The sequence below is a fragment of the Bufo bufo genome, chromosome 6, assembly GCF_905171765.1.
Source record: "Bufo bufo chromosome 6, aBufBuf1.1, whole genome shotgun sequence".
Classification (NCBI taxonomy): Eukaryota; Metazoa; Chordata; class Amphibia; order Anura; family Bufonidae; genus Bufo; species Bufo bufo.
The window spans coordinates 387,043,272-387,054,819 of NC_053394.1; the positions used below are offsets into that span (position 1 = coordinate 387,043,272).

Here is an 11,548-nt window from a genome sequence, read left to right on the forward strand (position 1 = left end):
TGTAAAAAACAAATAAAAGCGGCCAAACTAGAGACCGAGAGATTAATTGCCAAAGAGAGTAAAACTAACCCTAAAATGTTCTTCAATTATATAAATGTTAAAAAGTATAAATCTGAAGGTGTAGGCCCTTTAAAGAGTAATGAGGGGGGATTCGCAGAGAGCGACGAGGAGAAAGCAAAACTGTTAAATATTTGTTTCTCCAATGTATTCACTCAGGAAAATAAACTGTCAGATGAAATGCTGAATGTTGAAATAAATTCCCCATTAAAAGTGTCCTGTCTGACCCAGGAAGAAGTACAACAGCGACTTAAAAAGATCAAAATAGACAAATCGCCAGGACCGGATGGCATACACCCCCGTATCCTAAGGGAATTAAGTAATGTCATAGCCAGACCCTTATTTCTGATATTTGCGGACTCTATACTGACAGGGAATGTCCCACAGGATTGGCGCATGGCAAATGTGGTGCCAATATTCAAAAAGGGTCCAAAAAGATGGGGGGCGGAGCCTGCACCGGAGCTAGATGGCAGCTTGAAGTGCAGCTCTGCTGTGTAAAAAGCCCTCACAGCCTTAATCAATCTGCGATTTGGACCCAAAATGGTCAAGATAGGTGGCCCCAGACCCGGGGACTCGCAGGGACACAATAAGGAAGCGATTCCAAATAAGTCCATGGATAAATTCCTGAAGAAAGCCGCTCAAGCTCATGTGGCTAAAGAATCCAAGATGGCGCCCGGCACGCCGAGAGCGGCAGGGAACAGTGTGAAATCTGCAGCTGCCTCTGAGAAGGTAAGGGAGGCCTCCCCTGGGACTGACACCCTGCCTATCTCCAGAGCGTTCCTAAAAGATGCTCTGAATGAAGCACTGGAACCCCTGAGATCCGACCTGACTTCTATTAAAGAAGACATGCGCCACATAGGAAGGAGGGTAGAGGTTTTAGAGGACACACAATTGGCGATTATATCGCATCAGAATAATACCTCCTCCACTCTGTCCCAGCACCAGAAGCACCTGAACTCCCTGTATACACTCCTGGAGGACCAGGAGAACAGGGGAAGACGCAACAACTTGCGATTTAGGGGCATACCTGAAACAGTGGGCACAGATGGAATACATGAAGCTGTAACAAACATATGCATGCAGCTGCTAGGCCCAGATTCATCACATGAAATAATCATAGAAAGGGCACACAGAGCACTACGCCCTAAACCCCAACCATCAGAACCTCCAAGAGATGTTATCTGCAAATTTTTGCATTATCCTGTTAAAGGGATTCTGTCACCTCCCCTAACCGAAAATCCGATTTTAAAGCATTCATGTAGCACAGCTTACCTTGAATAGGCTGTGCTCTTTTATCTTCTAATCCGTCCAGTAGTTTTTGATAAAATCGACTTTTATGTTTATGTAAATTAGCCCTGAAGGTGCCCAGAGGGGCGTTATGTTAGCTTTAGTGTGCCCAGTACCGCCCCTCTTACGGTGCACAAAACGCCTTCCTTCTGACTGCCTAACCGCCCCACAGCCTCTCATCCCTCTCCTCCCTCTCCTCCCCCTCCCTCACGGCCGAACGTACTCTCGCGCAGGCGCAGTACCCACTGAGGGCTGCGCCAGTGCGATCTGCAGGAGACTGAGGGCAGGAGCTTCATCTTTGTCACTGGGCATGCGCCGAGCCCAGTGACGTCAGATGCTCCCTCTTCCCTCAGTCAGCCTGGTGAGGAAGCGCAGAGGATTGCCGATCGGCTGCTGCACCCTGCGTTTTCTCCAGCCTGTCTGCCTGCCTGCCTAGGCAGTCAGAAGGAAGGCGTTTTGTGCACCGTAAGAGGGGCGGTACTGGGCACACTAAAGCTAACATAACGCCCCTCTGGGCACCTTCAGGGCTAATTTACATAAACATAAAAGTCGATTTTATCAAAAACTACTGGACGGATTAGAAGATAAAAGAGCACAGCCTATTCAAGGTAAGCTGTGCTACATGAATGCTTTAAAATCGGATTTTCGGTTAGGGGAGGTGACAGAATCCCTTTAAGGACGCTATAATGAATAAAGCAAGAAACGCCCCACAAATAAGTGTGGATGATTGTCCTATTGCAATATTTCAGGACTTGGCACAAACCACCTTAAAGAAGGAGAGCTCTGAAACCACTAACTGAGTGGCTACGTGATAATAAAGTGATGTATAAGTGGCTATTCCCCTTTGGCCTGTCCTTTCTCTTCAATGGTCAGAGATTTTCCATCTCATCTTTTCAGGATCTGACCAAAGCATTTGACATCCTGCAAATAAATCACCTCCACATTGAAAACTGGGACATTATTCAAGAAAATATAACAGCAACCAATCTTCCTTCAATTGCCCCGTGGGAGACTCCTCGCCCAGCTAAATCCCAAAGATCAAGAAGAGGCCGTAACTCCTCCACGCCAAGACGCCTTCCTCTCAATGAAGATTAAGGGACTCCTTATATAATACATCCTAGACCATCCACTATATAAGTATTAGTGCCCTTTGCACATGTTTTTCTTTTATTAAGTAATCTCACTCAGGACATTCTGTTTTTGTCTCTGAAAATATACTCATAATTGTATTATAATTCTCCCCACCTGTTCTTGTACCTATCAGGATCCAAAATATAGATCCCTATGAGGGTGACACACTACGTCACAATATGTTGTGTTCCCCCCCCCCCTCCTACCATACCATTTGAGCATTATTGCTCTAACTCTCAAGGTTAACGAAATCATTCATTGTAATGTTTCTCATTTATGTTGTTTGTTCTCTGTTTTGATGACAGGTATTCCCCAGTATCTAAGAGTCATTCTATTGGGGGAGGGTGTCTTCTCTGGAACCCAGATGCTCCACCAAGGGAGGCTAAGTACCTTCAATTTATCCCCACACAGGTTCTGTCAAAGCATACAGCAGGCTGATATTCCTATGGTAGATGGCTGACCTATGTGTAGCTTCCTTCAACGTTAAGGGATTTCATGCCCCAGCTAAACGTAGCCAGATCTTTTCCCATATGAAAAATGCTCAGTCCTGATGCTTCAAGAAACTCACTTTAAGTTTAATAAATACCCTAATCTCTCCCGATCCCTATTTCCGCAGTGGTTTCACTGTGGTTCTGACTCAGCAGCATCTAGAGGTGTTAGCATCGGGTTCCGGAGGGGACTCCCTTTCACATATGTGTCGCACATTCAAGATGCAGATGGTAGATATATCCTACTGAAGGGAACCATTGCTAATCAACTGCACACCTTTGCTAATGTATACGCCCCTAATGTTAATCAAGTATCGTGGCTAGTAGAGATGCTCTCCCTTTTAGAGTCATAAGGAAGGTGTGGTACTGCTGGGAGGTGATCTAAATATAACATTGGATCCCTTATTAGACTCAACTTCCAAGAAATCTGCAATTTCTTTTAGAGCCCTAAAACACCTTAGAAAAAAATTGCAACATAACGCATTGATTGACGCTTGGCGTCTCTTCAATCGAACCAGACAGGACTACACCTTCTTCTCTTCACCCCACCAGTCCTACCACAGACTGGATTATATATTAGTATCCAAAGAACATCTCGGCCTGTGTACTCAGACCCACATTGGTAACATGATTCTTTCAGATCATGCGCCGGTTTTTCTAACCATACTTGCTCCCTCAATGGAACCTAGGGCATTTAGGTGGAGATTAAATGAACTTATATCCACGGAGGAAAATATAAAGATTACAAAGTCCTCACTAGAAGAATTTTTCTCCTTTAATGCCCTCCCTGGAACTTCTCCACATATTTTGTGGGACACCCATAAGGCTTATATGAGGGGCCAATTCATTTGCAGAGGAGCTAAAATTAAAAAAGAGAGCACCATTTACACTAGATGAGATCATGACAGCTATTAAACAGCTACCAAAAGGGAAAAGTCCAGGCCCAGATGGTTACCCTGCTTTATACTATCGGACATTTAGAAACATATTAGGCCCCTACTTATTATCTGTTTATAATAGCTCCCTGTCTGGTGTCCCCCTCTCTTCGGATATGACCAGGGCAAATATCACGATTATTCCAAAGGAAGGGAAAGATAGTTCTCTTTGTGCTAACTATCGCCCTATATCCTTATTAAATTTAGATTTGAAAATACTAGCAAAAATTTTGGCTACACGCCTTTCTGGTTTTCTCCCATCCTTAATTAAGAATGATCAAGTTGGCTTCGTCCGTGGTAGGGAGGGCAGAGATAACACTGCCAAGGTCTTGAATGCAATATATTATGCTAAAAAAAGGGGCCGTTCTCTGGTCCTCCTTAGCACGGACGCAGAAAAAGCCTTCGATAGGGTTAGTTGGGACTACATGATTGAAGTCCTTCGGGCCTTTAATGTTCCTGAACCTTATATTAAAGCTATATTATCATCATATACCAATGCATCAGCTTCTATTATCATAAATGATACGTTGTCCCCGCCCTTCATTATCCGCAATGGCACCAGACAGGGATGCCCACTCTCACCATTGATTTTTGTGTTGGTCATGGAAACACTACTACAGTCGCTTAGAAATGCGAAAAGGATAGAGGGCATCAAAATGGACCAACAAGAACATAAAGTGGCTGCGTTCGCAGACGACCTCCTGATACTGAATACCAATCCAACCAAAGCCCTCCCTTTAATATATAACATCCTGAAACAGTTTAGTCTTCACTCTGACTTTAAAATCAATATGAGCAAGTCACATATTCTAAGTATTGATCTCCCCCCTTCACTTAGGGGTCTTAAAAGATAGTTCCCCTTTTAACTGGGATACCCCCTACATTACCTACCTGGGAGTTAGGATTGGTCCAGACCCTACCTCATTATTCCATTTGAACTATTCCCCTCTCATGAAATCGATAAGTGACCAACTGTTGGTATTAAAGAATCCCCCGCTTTCATGGTTTGGTAGGAAAAATATAGTCACTTCACTAGTATTACCTAGACTGACCTACCTACAACAGGTCTTGCCTATTCCAGTTCCCAAAACATACTATGTTAGACTTAAAAGGGAAATTAGCAAGTTTGTTTGGGATGGGAAGAGGGCTCGACTAGCTTGCTCTGTTCTCTGTAGACCTAAGGCTAAAGGAGGGATTGGACTCCCGGACCCCGAGCTTTATGGGAAAGCTGTGTCACTATCACGGGTAGTAGACTGGCTAACAGGCCCTATAGAAAAACCCTGGGTCTTCATGGAACGGTGTGACTTTGGCTCGAGTCTCTCTGGCCTTTTGGTGGGAATGGAAAAATTCCCTGCCCAAAATAAATCACTTAACCCAATTGTAAGGTCGACACTGTCGACATGGAATTGGCTCCAAAACACACAGTACATGATACCCCTGCCGTCACCTTTACTTCAGATAAGAGACGTCATAGCTCATGCTTCTTATGACTTAAGAGACTGTCTACCTATATCAATTAGGAATTCCACTATCAAAGTTCTTTCCCTATATGGGGAAGAGGGCAAGGTATTAAGCAACAAAGAGATCTTACACATTTTCCCAGAATGCAAACCCTTCCCACAACTGCTTTCCTTTCTTCGGTCATTCATTACTAAAAATATACCCATGGAATCTCTCTTACGACCACTAATGTGGTTTGAAAGCTTACTGGTCGACCATTCTAGACATAGTAAACTAATATCCCAACTATATAAAAAGCTTAACTCACCCATAAATATGGCTAAACCGGCTTTTATAGGGCAATGGGAAAAGGACCTAGGTGTTGGTTTCTCTCAGGCAGAGATCTTTCAACTGTTATTAATACCACACAGGTCGTCCAGATGTGTCCGTACCCAGGAAAACAGCTATAAAGTCTTAACTCGTTGGTATAGGACTCCAGACATCACTTGTAGATATAGTTTGACTGGGTCGGACACATGTTGGCGATGTGTAGAACATAGAGGGTCATTCTACCATATCTGGTGGTCTTGCCCACTTATACAGAAATGGTGGACCGAAATCTTTAGATTGGCCAACAAAATTTGTAACTTAATGGTTCCAATGTCCCCCCAATTGGCACTTCTAGGTTCCTGTCCTTCCTCCCATAGAGGGAAGCCCACTAAACTCTTTTATTGTATGTTAAGTGCAGCACGTTTACTTATTCCGAAATTCTGGTTGGCAACTGAGGTCCCTTCCATATCTCAATGGAAAAAGAAAGTAGATCAGATCTACAGATTTGAGGAGATATCAGCTGGGAAGACCGAAGGTTCTCATCCTTTAAATCTAGCTGGAGTGCCTGGACCAAATACAGGAACTTCACCTAGAAACCCTGTTAAGATAGTACATAAAGGTTGTCAAGGAGAGGACTAAGACATAGAGCAATTCTATTTCCTTGCTGGGATGTACTGTAAGCTTTCTGTGAACTGATGTAATTGACAGTAAAGAAAGTAATTAATGTAGGGTTCACTGCCTTCTATTACCACCCAACTGCTATGCAATTCTATGGTACTTAAGCTGTCACTTAACCTGTCATCATTATAACCTGTTATCATTATAACATGTACTTAATTTGTATGTTCTACTTTTTTTTCAATAAAAAAAAAAAAAAAAAAAAGGGTCCAAAAACAGAGCCTGGAAACTATAGGCCGGTAAGTTTAACATCTGTTGTGGGTAAACTGTTTGAAGGTTTTCTGAGAGATGCTATCTTAGAGCATCTTAACGGAAATAAGCAAATAACGCCATATCAGCATGGCTTTGTGAGGGATCGGTCATGTCAAACTAATTTAATCAGTTTCTAAGAGGAGGTAAGTTCTAGACTTTACAGCAGCGAATCAATGGATGTCATATCTGGACTTCTCCAAAGCATTTGACACTGTACCACATAAAAGGTTAGTATATAAAATGAGAATGCTCGGACTGGGAGAAAACGTCTGTAAGTGGGTAAGTTACTTGCTCAATGATAGAAAACAGAGGGTGGTTATTAATGGTACACACTCAGATTGGGTCACTGTCACTAGTGGAGTACCTCGGGTCAGTATTGGGCCCTATTCTCTTCAATATATTTATTAATGATCTTGTAAAAGGCTTGCATAGTAAAATATCAATTTTCGCAGATGACACTAAACTGTGTAAAGTAATTAACACTGAAGAGGACAGTATACTGCTACAGAGGGATCTGGATAGATTGGAGGCTTGGGCAGATAAGTGGCAGATGAGGTTTAACACTGACAAATGTATGCACATGGGTAGGAATAATGCAAGTCACCCGTACATACTAAATGGTAAAACACTCGGTAACACTGACATGGAAAAGGATCTAGGAATTTTAATAAACAGCAAACTAAGCTGCAAAAACCAGTGTCAGGCAGCTGCTGCCAAGGCCAATAATATAATGGGTTGCATCAGAAGGGGCATAGATGCCCGTGATAAGAACATAGTCCTACCACTTTACAAATCATTAGTCAGACCACACATGGAGTACTGTGTACAGTTCTGGGCTCTAGTGAACAAGGCAGACATAGCAGAGCTGGAGAGGGTCCAGAGGAGGGCAACTAAAGTAATAACTGGAATGGGGCAACTACAGTACCCTGAAAGATTATCAAAATTAGGGTTATTCACGTTAGAAAAAAGACGACTGAGGGGAGATCTAATTAATATGTATAAATATATCAGGGGTCAGTACAGAGATCTATCCCATCATCTATTTATCCCCAGGACTGTGGCTGTGACGAGGGGACATCCTCTGCGTCTGGAGGAAAGAAGGTTTGTACACAAACATAGAAGAGGATTCTTTACGGTAAGAGCAGTAAGACTATGGAGCTCTCTGCCTGAGGAGGTGGTGATGGTGAGTACAATAAAGGAATTCAAGACGGGCCTGGATGTATTTCTGGAGTGTAATAATATTACAGACTATGGCTACTAGAGAGGGGTCGTTGATCCAGGGAGATATTCTGATTGCCTGATTGGAGTCGGGAAGGAATTTTTTATTCCCCTAAAGTGAGGAAAATTGGCTTCTACCTCACAGGGTTTTTTTGCCTTCCTCTTGATCCTCTTGCAGGATAACAGGCTGGACTGGATGGACAAATGTCTTTTTTCGGCCTTGTGTACTATGTTACTATCACTACAGATGAACTATTTCTTGAAATTAATCTCAGGTGTAATTCTGATCAATCAGAAGAGTCAATTAGAAAAATGTTAAATAATAGGTCATCCAGTATTACTTGGTATTTAAAGGGAATCTGTCACCTATTTTGACCATATAAAACCGTTAACATAGCAATGTGCAATAAAGTACCTTCTCACCTACATGTGTCTTTCTTTTATTCAACTTTTCATTCAGATGAAAAAGCGATTTTTCTGATATGCAAATGAAGTCTCAAGGTGCCCAGAGGGGCGTTATTACTCTGCTCTAATGCCCAGTAACGCTCCCTGCAGTGCCCAGCCCGCCTTTCTTCCAAGCCCAGCACGCCTCCTAAGAAATAAATGTACTCCTACATCCTTGCCGAATGGCACCGCCCCCTCCACTACCTCATTTAATTTTTCACTGCACCGTCCTTGCTTCCTCCTCTCTTGGCCTCCGAAATCCTGCGCAGGCGCAGTATCGCTGAGTGCCTGCGCCTGTACAATACTCCTGCTCCTGAGGGCAACAGCGCTCTGATTATGTCACTGGGCTCGGCGCATGCCCAGTGACAGATAATTTGTTGGTGTAAATGCACCTTTAGATATAAACAGCAGATCTTGATGATTTGCTTGCCCAAATGCATTCAGCATGGCAGAACACTCCTCGGACAATCATTAACCCCTTAGTGAGCAGACTGTTTTGGGCCTTACCGACCAAGCGTTTTTTCTTCCTTTTTTCATCATCGCGTTCCAAGAGCTATAACTTTTTTATTTTTCTGTCTATATAGCTTTATGAGGCCTTGTTTTTTGCGGGACAAGTTGTAGTTTTTAGTGGCGCCATTTTGAGGTAGACATAACTTTCTGATTAACTTTTATTAAATCTTTCTGGGAGGGAGATGGGAAAAACAGCTATACTGCCAATGCGTTTTTTACGTTATAAATTTTACGGCGTTCATTTTTCGGTATAAATAACAAATCTTTATTCTCTGGGTCAGTATGATTACAGGGATACCAAATACATACCGTATATACTCGAGTATAAGACGAGTTTTTTGACACATATTTTTGTGCTCAAAAAGCCTCCTCGTCTTATACTCGAGTCTAGGTCTTAGCTCCGGTAATACAGGCAGTGCGGGGGGCGGCGCTCACTCACTGACGTCACGCGCCTGCGCCGCCTAGTGGGAGAAGGCGCGTGACGTCAGTGAGTGAGCGCCGCTCCCCGCACTGCCTGTATTACCGGAGCAAAGACAAAGTAAGAATACTGCTGTGAGCGTCGGGGAGGGGGATCTGTGGATGGCACTGTAGGGGGATCTGTGGATGGCACTGTAGGGGGATCTGTGGATGGCACTGTAGGGAGATCTGTGGATGGCACTGTAGGGAGATCTGTGGATGGCACTGTAGGGGGATCTGTGGATGGCACTGTAGGGGGATCTGTGGATGGCACTGTAGGGGGATCTGTGGATGGCACTGTAGGGGGATCTGTGGATGGCAGTGCCATCCACAGATCCCCCTACAGTGTAATCAACAACAGATACCCCCTCCCCTAAACAGTGCCATCATGGCACTGTTTAGGGGAGGGGGGATCTGTGGATGGCACTGTTTAGGGGGGATCTGTGGATGGCACTGTTTAGGGGGGAGATCTGTGGATGGCTCCCTGTATTTAATGCAGAGTGTGTGTGTATATAATTCACACACTCTGCATTAAATACAGGGAGTCACCCTCTTGCAGATGTGTGTATATAATGTAGAGTGTGTGCATTATATACACATACACTCTGCATTATAGCTGCATTTCCCACCCCAGTCTTATACTCGAGTCAATAATTTTTCACATTTTTTTGGGGGTAAAATTAGGGGCTCGGCCTATACTCGGGTCGGCTTATACTCGAGTATATACGGTATATATATATTTTTTTTTATGTTTTACTACTTTTTTTAAAAATAAAACCCCTTTTTTTTTTATAAAAGAAAAAATGTTTTTGCTTTGCCGCTTCTCAAGACCCATAACTTTTTTTTTTTCTTTTCTAAGGAGTTGCGTGAGTACTTGATTTTTGTGGGACAACTTGTATTTTTCATTGGTATTATTTTGGAGTAAATAGCATTTTTTGATCGCTTGTTATTAAGTCTTTTCGGTGGCAACAAAGAATAAATGAGCAATTGTGTCTTTTTTTTTTATGTCGTTCACCGTAGGGGATAATTTATGTGATATTTATGTAGTCCGGGTTGTTACGGACGCGTCAATACCAAACATATGGGGGAGAGTTGATTTTTGTAATTTCTTTAATTGAAAAGTGTATTTTCAATGGACTATAACACACAGCTTTTTAATTTTTTTTAAATGCAATGCATTATCCCTATAGTGTATTGCATTTTAATGTCAATGCTATTCTGACATTGACCAGCAGGCAGCACCAGAGAGGAGCAGCCTGCTGGAACTACTCAAGGCCGGTCTGGGGCCTACACGAGTCTCCAGGCAGCCTTCACATACATCGACACCCCACGATCGCATTTACGGGGTGCCGATGGGAGACAGAGGGAGTCTGCTCCCTCTGTCAGCACTTTACATGCTGCAGGCGCCTCTTTGCTTGCAGCATGTAAAGTGTTAAACACCCCGGATCGGCACTCCTGCCAGTCCGGGCTGTTAGAGCAGGGCCCGGGTCTAATATGAGAGCCAGGACCCGTTTAGTGCTTAGACTGGGCCACCGTAAAAAAAGCGGCGGCCCAGCCTAAGACCCCTTAGTGACTGCCGTAAAAAGGTGTATGGGTGGTCACTAAGGGGTTAATAACCCCATTGATAGCATGTCAAGGCACGTAGGTGAATTTATTTATGCACGTGTAAGAAATACAGATTAAGAATTTTTAGGAAAATAATGTAAGCCATATATTGTATTGGTATCCTGTTTTCAGCAACTTCCTGGTAATTAGTGCCTATACTTGTCCTCTCAAACCCAGTGTGAGCGAGTACTGTCTATTGGGTCAACGGACCATTAGCATCAAAAGGTACTGTAGTTGTCAATTATCTACAGAATGGCTGACAATTGTCCAGTAGGTGGTGGAAGGAAGGAAGGAAGGAAGGAAGGAAGGAAAAACCTGGAGGGGTCAGAGCAAAGACAGGGACTGGAGAGACATGAGAAGACCTCTGTATAGTAACTGCACTGTACTGTAGAGGGATAGGAATTTGTGGTTTAGTTACCAAATGGTCTTGGGAGTAACTTTATTATTAGTAATAATTATTAGTAATTGTTATTGTGTACAAGTCTCTCCGTATATGATATGTATTTTTGTTCCTTTATACTTTCATATATACTCATCAATAATAATAATAATTGTAATATCATTATTCCCACATTGCACAATATATCTTTTTCTTTGTATTTGTATAAGCAGAATCTTAGAGACCTCTCTGCTTTACTTAGTGGTCACTACTCACCTGGGCGGTTATCTGTAGGAATGTCCTCTATACTCTGCTCATTGCCCCTCACATATGTCTCT

The 11,548-nt window shown here is 43.0% G+C and overlaps 1 protein-coding gene and 1 pseudogene across 1 annotated transcript in view; both read right to left on the reverse strand.

The window, feature by feature from the left end:
• Positions 1-11,541, reverse strand: part of LOC121003545 — a 114,014-nt pseudogene extending 102,473 nt beyond the window's left edge.
• LOC121003515 overlaps positions 1-11,548 on the reverse strand; it is a gene marked incomplete at its 5' end in the record, with an annotated part of 1,598,977 nt that overhangs the window by 1,548,408 nt on the left and 39,021 nt on the right.